Here is a 12,010-nt window from a genome sequence, read left to right on the forward strand (position 1 = left end):
CCACTGCTCTAGATTTAATACACTTGAACATACGCAGACACATTACTTGTGACATAGGACTCAGGAATATGCGTATATCTCATCCTTATCATATTCATACAAGTCCTTGCATACCTTAATAATTAGAGATTAATTTCTCCCATTGGTATTCTAAACATGATGAATGTATTCAGTATTCATGTGGCTCTGGTATAAAATTATATGGAAATTCTAGTACAATTTCAGTAATTAATGTCTGCCAATTATAAAGGGTTACAATTATAGCACTCACAGGGACTTACGTAGTATATGAAAAATATACAAAAAATCAGAGAAATTAATTTCCTATACCCAGTTATTCTGGTTAATTAAAAAAAAAAACTAATTACTAGGTAACCATAATGTGAAGAATGCTAATAAGTGGTTGAAAAAGAGGACCACTTTTTTTTTTTTGAATTTCAAAGAGAAACATTATTTTTTATTATCATTTGTTTGTATTGTGGTAAGAACACTTAACAGGAGATCTACCCATAGAGAAATAATTTAATTTCAGATAAAAAGAAATATGAAAGAATTTAGAAGGCTGAGTGAGAATGAAATAATTTATAATATCAATTTAACACTAAATATATGTTGTTTTCTCATATTCTGCTGTGTAGACTGAATTTCAAAATCAGGAATCAAATCTATGTAGTTGCTCACATCGGACTTGAACAAATAAATAAGGGTCTGAGTTATTGCTTTTCCAGCTTAAAAAAAAAAAGAAATTTAACACTAAATATAAACCATGTATCATTATGGAATTTTTGACGTGATAGACATTTGGGTCCACTTTGTAGTTCTAACTCATAAACCATAAAAAATTTGGAACTGGAAGAGGCCTTCCCTAGAAATCTCCTAATCCAAAAACATTTCCCCTTTGCAAATAAAGAGCTGAATTACAGAAAATTTTGTTATTTTCTCAGTGTTCAGTGACTTACCAGAAGAATGAGTGCCCTGAATTTGGAAGGAACCCTTTATTTCACCATTAAGTCAAAAACAATGATCCTGACAAATGGTGCTCTTATGAAGAACTAAGGTGGCCAGGGGTATTGAACAGTTCTCTAGTTCCTCAAACAAGAGCTCTCAGTGAGGCAAAGTATTTCTGTTTTTCATGTGGACTAACTTTTTTCAATGTAATAGATAATAATTAGGAACATTAGATTTCTATAATCCTAACGTGTATGGAATATTGTTAATGAAGTATATAGTTGCATTATACCTTGCTAAGTAGATACTCAGCTTACTCAAAAGTAATTTTATAAATCCTGCTGAGTTCTCTTTCTGTCTATAGGATTTCTCCATATAGTAGCAAGAAAGGTGTTCACTGTTCCCATACCAAAGAAAGTAGTCCCAACCAAAATGTATCACCATATGTCAGACCTAATAGATATAATGGCAAATTTAAAAAATGATGGAACCTGGTCATCTTATTGCCATTGACAAGATAGACATTATATACCTTCTTGTAAATAGGCAGTTATATAACTACAAATGCATAAAATGCTACAAAGGATAAGCTTAGAATGGAAGATGGTCTGGTCATTGGTTTTTGCCACTAAATAAAGAATCTAAAAGATTACCTGTGTAGAGCCTCTTATGGCATTACCTCTGTGATGTCTTTGTCTCTGGTGTTTGTTTTCTGTCCCTAGGCTATTTGTTTTAGTCTTCCTAATTTGACTTACAAAAAACGTCATACTTGGTCGCAGCTTGAAGGGACTTAGAGGGTAGTTTTTTCCTGAGTATTCTGAGATCAACCACATCCGAATTAGCTGTGGCTGCCCCTTACGGAGAGAATACCCAGACTCCCCGCCTCCATACCAGTTCAGTCTAAATTAGGGGTTCAGTCTAAATTAGGGGTGAAGGGAGATGGGCAGTGCAATTTTAACAAGCTTCCCAGCTGATTCTTACACCTACTAAAGGCTAAAATTGTAGTTTTAGACCAGCAGAATCTGTATCCTCAGGGGAATTGTTAGAAATGCAAATTATCCATCTGTCCCAAGACCTACTGAATCAGAAACTGCTGGGGTGGGGTCCAGTTGATTCTAAAGGAAGCTAAAATTTGAGAACCACTGATTCCAGACAATCTATCCAATTTTTAACCTAGAGGGGAATCAAGGCCAAGGTGAGTAATTGGCTTGTTCACTTTAAATATGAGTTAATATTATGAGCAACAACATAAATCAAAGCTGTCCTTTTAGAAAACTACTTCCTGACTTGTTTAAAACTTGAACTAGACCAAACGTATATTGTAATTTTCTATTCCCTTCATATTTGTAGGTAAAGAGAATGAGGATATTATAGTGGTGGTAAGGAAGGAATGACTTTTGAGTTTATTTTAAGATGTTTGCATTTTCTTGAAGATCTTTGAAAACCGTGTTCAAGACTGAAAAAATGAAAGAATAACCTTCAATATGCCTGAAATGCTTTGCATTTTTACTGGAAGAAAGACTCAATTTAAATCTGAAGGATTATTTCTAGTGTTTATGGCACGGCAGAATAATTCATATAGTTTGTTATTGGAAATTAGACTATAAAATGTTCAATATTATTCAAGTTTTGAATAGGAAGTATACTTTGTAAAAAATTTTATGATTGCCAATTCAGACATCAGAGCTGGAAAAGAACTCATTTAGTTTGTAAGGTAGTGTCTTTGCCAAAACAGAGGCTGTGATTAAAACAAGGCCTGCTCACCTGCATAGTGAGAGATGAAATTCTAGTTAAGCACATCACTGCCGCTGAAGTTGACACTTTTACAGTCCCCCCTTTTTAAAAATACAATTGGCATCTGGCCCACAATAAACTTTGCAAGGGAAGGAACAGAGAACCTTGGAGCCCATCCGCAAATGCTCTGCTTTATGTGTCTTGTTTCTTGTAATACTCTCAAATTTCCGAGTGTCAATGAAAAAAAAGGTTCCAGGGGAGAGATGGTCCAGCCTTGAGGTCCATATCCTGTCATTGATTTCTATGCAACATTCTCATCGACTTCAATGGGAGTTCTGCACTTGGATCAATGTCAGGATATGGGCCTTTACGTTTAGATGTGAAAGTGTTTTAATAGTGGTTGGCAAACTAGTGATGAATTAGGGTGAAAGACACAAAGAATTGGTTGGAAACTTTCAGACCTATAAGCTACCCTTAACCATTTAAAGAGTTATTATTATTATTTTTTAATGCAGCGGGACATTTGTGTATGTTGATTTTGGCCCCAAAATGTCCCAGCACATTAATGCAATTACTTGAGTCTATTCTGGTTCTTTTTTATAAAGTGTGGAAAGTAACTCATTAAGTGACCACGTCATGTGGATTAAATTGTCTTCTGGCCCAATATGTGACTGCTTTCCTGTCTTGACTGGGGGCTCATGGTAACATGTACCTTCAGGATCTTATGATTCAGAACATCATTATACCCCTAATAATTTAACCGAAAACACCGAAGTTTAACCATTTCATCCCTCTCTTTGGATCTCAATATATTCAGTCAGATAAGAAACTAAAAAAAGGATACTAAAAATAAATTTTGACCACCCCTTATGGTAATACATTCTTAGTACTTAACAGTCATAACCAATAGGGAAGGTTTTCTTTTAGCAAAGTATATATACATACATACTAAGTTATCTATATGATATATACATACATACATATAGGTAGTATATATGCATATAGATGTGTGTATATACATATATACTATTTTATATATATTATATATATAAACTATATATAATATATATATTAGGGTAAGTGTCTTTTTCCATTGATGAAGCAAAAGAGCATTAAAAGACATAAAGAATGTGTGTTCTAAATCTCCATCTAAGTGAAAAGGGTAATTAAAAATTTCAAGCCTTCTCTCTTCTAGGCCATTATGTCAGTTGATGCTTTCTTTACTTGCCTCATTTGCTAATGGTCATTTTATGTCTTTTCTATTCCCTTTCTTCTTTCAGCAAGTTATGTTACTATTTGTGTTTATTATAGAAATTCACTGAACTAAAGCCTTAGGTTTCCACTCTGCACACACCCGGAGCATCCTATAGTCATTACAGGAGAGCACCTAATACTGCACTGGAAGCCAAACATGGATTCTTCACTGGATTTAATTATTTCATTAAGTCACTGTTCTCCAGGTGATGAGTGTTAGTTTTATTCATTTATTTTTTTGAATTTTATTATTATTTTTTATACAGCAGGTTCTTATTAGTTAGCCATTTTATACATGTTAGTGTATATATATCAATCCCAATGTTGGTTTCAAATGTTCTTGTGGCCTTCCATTGAAATCAAGATCTAGTTATAGACATCTGTTTTTCTTTCTGACCATCATAATCTCCTCTTGCATGATCATCAGTTTGAGAGAGGGGCAAAAGTTCAAAGTTTTTTATTTCAATTGTGTCAAAACAGTCATCCCTGTAATGCTCTCATTCATAGAGCAGTGTGCAGTTCAAGTTGTTGCTAAAGTTATATGAGTCTGCTCTTCAAATCTCATCTACATTCTGATGCATGGCAACATGGTTATTTCTAGAACAGATATGTTTAAAATACATTTAATGAGTAAAGACTTTTGTGGGAGAGAGTGATATATGATTTTAATTCTGTACTTTAGAGCTAAAACACTGGCACTTATGCTCCCATCTTTCTTTTAAATCTCCCACTAAACATTTCAGATTCTTACTGCCAGGGTTGTAGAGATTAGTTACTGGAAGAGTGCATATGTGGGAAGGGAGGAGGAAGAAGCCTATGCCAGGAAAAAGCAGGAAAGAATATTTTTGTTAATGTAATGGCTGATGAACTCATAATGACAGCACTACCTAAAGTGGGTACAGAATAGAGAAAAAACGCTAATGTCAATTGAGATATAAAATGTAGGCACTGCCAAATGAATGCTTTCTTTGGGTGTGTAACCGGAGTTTTTACTAGTTACTATCAGTCTTTTTAAAAAATTGCTTTGATCTGCAAGACCTTCTGCATACTTTTTCGCACAGCTACTGATAGGTTAATCCTGACATAGACCTCTTCTGCAGTCTCACATAGCCAGCTTCCTACCTAGCACTATTCATGCACCTTGCATAAAGACCAAATGAGGCATCGGTACACAGATCAGCATGATAAATCCAATAACTGTCATGACACTAATTTTAGGCAAGGTGAATGCCAAATAGCATTTTAGGAGACGATGGGGAATAGTTGCCAGATAGAAAAGAGGTAAATGTTATTTTGCTTTTATTATTAAATCTTATTAATCCAGTATTCCATTTACTTTTTCAACATTTATATCCTTTGACTTATATATATCATTTTACACACGTATTAATTAGTGATTAAAGTTGTCACATCAAACAGATTTTGAAAAAAATCATTAACATTCGTCACATGTTTGGGATTCTTTCATGAAGGAAACACTAGTTGTTTTACTGCTTTTAAAAGTGCAGGCTCCAGAATAAATTAAATCTGTAAGTATTTCTTTTAAACTTTCCAAAACTTCAGGTGTACCATTTATGATTTTTTTTTTTGGCACTAGTAGCAGCACAGATATGAACTGCAAGTTTGTTAACTGAAAGCCTAAATAGCTAAAACATGTAAAAATTAATCTGGAAGGTATCTTTTCATAAAGTTCACAGATTGAGCTTTTAAATTCACTAATGTAAGAGAAGTATTTTTACCAGTCTTCTTTTTAGTGCTCTTTCTTTTCATCAATGGGAAAAAAAAAAAATCTAAGACTTGTTTCTGAGTGCCTTGTACATTGTAGACACACAATAAATATTTTGCTGAATCAGTGTTGATTCAAGAGTTCTCCAGAAAAGTTAGCTGTTACTTAAAGGCCGAGTTAGTGGTTATTATCTGCACAATTTTAGATTGTGCTTTCTTGGCTACATACGTGGAAGGATTAAGCTTTCTTCCTACCCCCCCTTTTTTTTGATATAACTGATCAATGTGTAAAGCTTCCTTCAGGGTCAATGCAGACTCAAACTAGTGTCATTTCAAGTGATAATCCAGTGAGATTAACTCCACAAAGAAACAAAACAAAATAGAGCATGTGTGTGTGTGTGTGTGTGTGTGTGTGTGGTATTGTTTGGGAAGGAGAAAATGCACTTAATTCTCTATTCTGAAGCTGAACAAAACACTAGCTCATAATACAACTTTGTGGGTTTATGCCCTTTGCTACTAACCTCAAAGGTATATTTGTGCTCGTGCAAACCAAAGTTACCAGGTCCCATTAGTTGGGGTCTATAACAATGGGTGGCATTTGCTAAGTATAGCCCCACCCAGTAATTTTTCTGGTGCACAGCTGTGTCTGGGAGCACAGCTGTGCTTCCCCTGAACCCTCCAACATTTTACTATGCAGCTGTGAGAGCTGCTTAGGAAATTGTTAGGAAGCAGCTGCAGAGGCTTCTGGTTGTAGCATCTTCTGGAATCTGACCTGAGTCAGGATTCAGTGGTGACTGTGTGACTCTTGTAACCTCCATATTCTGAACACACACAGATGTGTGCTCTGGAATTTGAAGGAAAAATCTTAGGCCTAGGTTTCTTGTGATATGTTAGCTACTGTAGTTTCATGATGGGTCTCACTTAAGTCTCAAAATCATAATTCTATTAAAATAGCCTCCAGATTATGTTAGTCAATTTCCATATGAATAACCACATCCATAACCTGTGTGATTCTAACTGTATTTGGGGACTGGAGAATTTCCCTTTTATCAATTATTTTAAATTATCAGCTCATGTATCTTTGAAAATTAAATCATATACTTGATGTTATACTACACTAAGTCAGAATTTACTCCCTTAAATTCTCTGCTGAATACTGATTTATTCTTATAATTTACATTTTCTATTCCTATTTTATTATTTTATATATTGACTAACTCCTTTCTCACAATAGCTAAAAAGGTCTTTGTGAACAACTGTTATATGCTCAACATCATATCAAATTTGGTAAAGCATATAAAAAAAACTCATTCTCTAACTTTAAAGACACCCAAGATATAAGCATGAAACATGATACTGCACTTGATTAAGGCCAAATTAAAGCTAGAGATGAAAAATATAAGAGAAAAACCACCATTGCATGTTTAAAACTTGAAAGAGAAGGTAGGAAAAGAATAGTACTTTAAACATTAGGTCAGTTTAGGGAGAAAAAAATGTGAAATTGTCCTAGCAACTGAAAAAAAGAACTTCATGAACATGCTTTGAAGGTGGGGAAGAAATTTGACATATTCAGTAGACAGAGACGGGTTCTATGAGGTAGACAGGCACGATTAAGGAGCTGGAGATTCAGATCAGATAGGTAAGAAAGAGGTAGGTTATGGAGAGTTTAAATGTCATCTCATTTGATGCTGTGGAAATTGGAGAATGTTAACGGTTTTAACTTTTAAACAAAAAACGTGCCCAAATTAGGAAGGGCACGTTTATGTGAATCATGTGACTTCAGACCCTACCACCGGGCCAGATTCAAAGTAAATACTCAGCTAACACCGAATAAGATGTTTCTGATAAATGAAATATCAGAGACAGTCTTAAATATAAATTGAATAGTGAATTTAATTAGTGTATCTTTCAGAGTTCCAGCAAAAACCAAACACATTCAGTGGTGCTGTTTAAGAAATGTTTTAATGCAGCTACTCTTTAGAGAAGTGCAGCCAGATTTAAAAGACCCAAGTGTGGTTGAGGCACCTTTGGACTAACAAGAAGAGGAAGCCATTACCTGTGCAGGCCAAGGGGTCAGGGGCAGAAACAAGAGTTACTGAGCCCAGCTGAGAGCTGGAACCAGGAAGAGGAGGTGCTAACAGAAGCTGTGGTCTAAGTAGCCACACCAGAACTGAGTGAAAGCAGGAAAGAGGTGACAGGACTGAATACTTTAACCTCTCTCTTCCTGCACTATGACCTCCTGTTGGTAACATTCTTGGCCAGACCCAATCAGGAGCATGAGAGCCAGGGAGAGTAGGTGATGCGTTTTGTAGAGGTCAGCCTCCCAGGGCACGAAGCAGGGCTGAGATGGACAGAGAATAGATCTGGGGGCAAATGGAGAATGATCAGCATAAAGTGTTTAAGTTTTTTTTTTTTTTACTTTATTTCCAAATTTGGAGATAAAGCTTTTGTCTAAAATTTGGGTTACATAAACGGTATTCATCTTCATAGTTTATATTGGCTAATTGAAAACACCCTTTTCTTTACTACACCAGAATGCTCTGCTTATAAAAATGTCTTGACATGTTGTGTTAAGAGTAACATGGCGTGAAGTCATGTTCAGACAGTTCACAAGAAGAGATATTCAGATGGCTAATAAAAAAAAATATGAAGAAACGTTTGACCTCATTAGTAATCAAAGAAATCAAAATTGAGAAAACCAATGTGATCCCATGCTTTTTTTCCCTTTTTTAAAAATAATAATGGTAGTTGTTGCTATATATTAACCAGTTATTATGAATTGGGCACTGTGCTAAATGCTTTATTTTATTTTTTTTTTGCGGTACGCGGGCCTCTCACTGTTGTGGCCTCTCCCGTTGCGGAGCACAGGCTCCGGACGCGCAGGCTCAGCGGCCATGCCTCACGGGCCCAGCCGCACCGCGGCATGTGGGATCTTCCCGGACCGGGGCACAAACCCATGTCCCCTGCATCGGCAGGCAGACTCTCAACCACTGCGCCACCAGGGAAGCCCTAAATGCTTTATTTTTATTTTAATTTTTTATTCTTTGGCTGCGCCGCGCGGCTTATGGTATCTTAGTCCCCCAGCCGGGCCGTTGGCAGTGAGAGTGCAGAGTCCTAACCACTGGACCTCCAGGGAATTCCCATTCCATACTTTTCTGATCAAACTGGAATGACAAGAAAATAGGTAGATTCTTAGAACTGCTGAGAGTGTAGTCTGACAGAATTGTCCTGTATTGATGGTGGAGAGAGTGAAGCTGGTACACTCGTTCTGGAAATCCATTTTCTGATTTATAGCAAGAAGCTTAACTAAATTCATTTCTCTGCCCTAAAAAATTTTACTTAGTGGAATTTATCCTAGAGAAATAAGCATGTAAATATGAATGTTTACTGTTATTGAAAATAGCACATATTAGAAACAACTGTCAATATGGGAATGATTTAAAATGATGGATCTTATAGAATAAGAGGTAGAAGCTTCTTTGAAGGAAATTTACCAAGACAGATGTTAATTATGTAAGTACAAGAAGTAGAGAAAAAATTTATTGTTTAGCAGAAAAAAAGGAACATGTAAAAATTATTGAAGACCTCAAAGAACTTCATATAGATTATGAAGATTATGTAGATTTTTGTAGTTTATATAAATTATGTCTAGCAATATTTACATTAGAAATTAAAACTGAAAACTTTTTTTTTTTGGGTGGGGGTTGTTTGCTTGTTTGTTTTTGCGGTACGCGGGCCTCTCACTGCTGTGGCCTCTCCCGCTGCAGAGCACAGGCTCCGGACGCGCAGGCCCAGCGGCCATGGCTCACGGGCCCAGCCGCTCCGCGGCATGTGGGATCCTCCCGGACCGGGGCACGAACCCGCGTTCCCTGCATCGGCAGGCAGACTCTCAACCACTGCACCACCAGGGAAGCCCTGAAAACTTTCTAAAATGTGAGAATACACAAGCACAGTCGTTAACTGTCAGAGTGATGCCATTACTCATATGATATAGTTTCTAGAAAATTCCACAGTACATTTGTGACAAGGTGAGAATGAAAAGGGCAAACGATGTCTTTATATTATGAAAATAACTTTCATCTTGTGAACCCCCTAAACAGTCTTGGGGACTCCAAAGGTCCGTGGATCATACTTTGAGAACTGTGTGCAGGTCTAGAGTGTTTTACCACTTAAGTTGGCAAGACTTGCACCAGTTCCCTATCCAGAGCCCTGAAATAGCACGTGTAATGGTCAGTCTCACTGGGCAGGTTTCATCTCAGATTACAGTAGTGTCACCACTTTAATTATGTAACGTCAGCAGTTAAATTTCTTCTACCATTGTTCTTACATGTTTTTAAAATTATCATGCAAGAAATAACATTATGAATTTATTTTCTTGCTCAAAAATCAGGAGGCTGAGTCTAACATAGGTTTATTTCTTTTGCTTATTTGTTTCGCTTAATTATATGAAGTATCTTATAAAGACATGAAAATGAAATCCCCCTTCCATGGTACTGTAACATATTGCCCCTATTTAAAAGAGTAACAATATAGTAAATCCAAGTTTCCAAGTTATTGTAGCTCTGGAGGATACAGCTGGCTTCTTAATAAGGCTAATCAATGGCCCCTATTTGGTAAAGTTAACAGCTAGCACCCAGTGAGACAGCACTAATACTGAGATGTGAGCATACAGACTATCTGCTAGGGTTGACGTTATATACTGGTTTGGATATATGCAGAGACTGGGAGACAAAAGCCTTCTTAGCTATTGGTGCATGTTGAATAGAAATGCCTGAGCTGGCAGGCATTTACTGAGTGCCTGCAGAATTCAGAGACCTTTGAGGCTGTTGGTTGAATTGTAGATTGGGGAGAGGGGTCATAGAAAGAATAGAAAGACAGGGTTCTTCTAGATGAGTTCAGGCTTCTTACTGAGTAGGTGCAGGTAGGATCTGAAGAGAGGAAACTTAACCGACCTCAAAATGGGAGTTTAAGAGGGGCTTCACTGAGATTTTCGGAAGTCATAGCAATGTAGGAACATCATAGCACACAGGTCACTACTGAACAAAACTGCCACACAGAATTTACTTTTCAGTCTTCTACTGCCTCTCTCTCATCTTCCATTGCCCTATTGCAGTCACTGAACAAAAGATCTCTTAAGAAAAATGCCATGATCACAATAGCTACTGTTTGTTGGGTCCTTGCTGTATGCCAGGTCCTGAGCAAGATGTTTTATGTGAATTATTCATACATGCATTTTCAGAACAACTATATGAGATGGCTTCTACTCTTTCCTCTGTTTCTCATATGGGAAAATTGAAACACAGAGAGTTTAAGTAATTCACCTAGCGTCACACAGCTGGTAAGTGGGAGATGCTAGAGATTTAGTGTTACCCTAACAGAAGAGTTTGTGTTTTTAAAGAAGAGCGAGTACAGAAGGTAATATTTTACCTAAAAGAATCACTCTTGGGGCTTCCCTGGTGGCGCAGTGGTTGAGAGTCGTCTGCCTGCCGATGCAGGGGACACGGGTTCGTGCCCCGGTCTGGGAGGATCCCACATGCCGCGGAGAGGCTGGGCCCGTGAGCCATGGGCACTGAGCCTTCGCGTCCGGAGCCTGTGCTCCGCAACAGGAGAGGCCACAACAGTGAGAGACCCGCGTACCGCAAAAAAAAAAAAAAAAAAGAATCACTCTCTAAAAGAGGGATGTTAGGCACTTTATCCCCCTTAGCTGGGACAAACATGGGTTTTTTGACAGTAGAGAAAAGTACCTTTCTTCTGGTCACTTCATATCACAATGCCTCTGAGGACCTGTGGTTTGTAGGTACTAGGAAACATAATCGATATTAACCTGAGACACAAGTGAAGGAGAATATTCTAAATACCTTTGGTAGAATATGTTTTAAAACTGCAAATGCAAACCATTTGCTGCACTGGGATTCAGAGAGAGTCCAGAACAATAAAGTCAAAGCGATAACTGTAGTCTCTCAGAAGAGGTTATTGAATAGGTTTGCAATTTTATTTGCTTAAAATTGCTCTGATTCCATTGTCCTTTTGCATGTCACATGAATAGCTTGTGTACCAGCAAGCACTGCCTAAGAAAAAGATGGCACTTTGAAGTGTGAACTCTATAACAGAAAACACCATGATCACGGAATAAAGAGGATTAAAAAAGTAAAGCATGTTTTGAGCCAGAACAAAAGAACAACTCATGGCATGCTTGCACCACCTTGTGGAATAATATATACTTGCACATCTTTTAGGAACGTGAAGCAATTTTTTCACATATTTAAATTTTATTTAGAAGAATCAGATGAATTAGAATAGCAATATAATTTTAAACTACTAGAAGCCCATTGTTATGTTTTCTTAGTTA

This window comes from Lagenorhynchus albirostris, chromosome 6 (genome assembly GCF_949774975.1).
Source record: "Lagenorhynchus albirostris chromosome 6, mLagAlb1.1, whole genome shotgun sequence".
Classification (NCBI taxonomy): Eukaryota; Metazoa; Chordata; class Mammalia; order Artiodactyla; family Delphinidae; genus Lagenorhynchus; species Lagenorhynchus albirostris.